General features: G+C 41.9%; 1 long non-coding RNA gene across 1 annotated transcript in view; it reads right to left on the reverse strand.

Annotated features, from left to right (window-relative positions):
* Nucleotides 1-499: 499 nt before the first annotated feature.
* LOC117825336 overlaps nt 500-659 on the reverse strand; it is an 8,527-nt gene continuing 8,367 nt past the window's right edge. Inside the window, exon 4 of the long non-coding RNA XR_004633832.1 lies at nt 500-659. This exon is cut by the window's right edge and continues 311 nt beyond it. This is a non-coding gene — a long non-coding RNA (uncharacterized LOC117825336).

Consider the following 659-nt stretch of genomic DNA (forward strand, 5'->3'; position numbering starts at 1 on the left):
GAGGCATAACCAACTTCATCACTAAGCCACAGGTGCCCTCAGACATAGAGTAAAGTATATTTGTTACAGCAGAAGACATGAAAGAAAATAGTGGGATCATGTGACGTTCATGATGTGGACGCTCGTATTTTTCTTATTTGAGTGTAAATCAAATCAGTGTGTTTGATTCTCTGAGGCAGTTTAAATCCTTCATTTGTCAATCGATACAGTAAATATGATGGTGAAGTGGCTTCAGATCAAAAGCAACGCATTTATTTCATGAACGGGATTACAAACAAAACCAACACAACAACGTAAAGAGATGCATGTATTTGATCTATAGGTAATACAAAGTCCTGAATCTGCTGCATGCTTGTTACTCAACATGAATATTTTTAACCCTAGCTGAGACTCAGTGGAGACAGATGGAGAGACAGTGAAGCTGAGACTCAGTGGAGACAGATGGAGAGACAGTGAAGCTGAGACTCAGTGGAGACAGATGGAGAGACAGTGAAGCTGAGACTCAGTGGAGACAGATGGAGAGACAGTGAAACTGAGACTCAGAGGAGAAACAGAACTCTGGTACTTGGTGTCCATCAGAAAAAACCCTCGTATTGATCCAAGCTCACAGGTCATCAAACTGGACTCTGGTGAGCCTAAAGAATCTGGAAGCAGCAGGA

The sequence above is a fragment of the Notolabrus celidotus genome, chromosome 2, assembly GCF_009762535.1.
Source record: "Notolabrus celidotus isolate fNotCel1 chromosome 2, fNotCel1.pri, whole genome shotgun sequence".
Taxonomy (NCBI): Eukaryota; Metazoa; Chordata; class Actinopteri; order Labriformes; family Labridae; genus Notolabrus; species Notolabrus celidotus.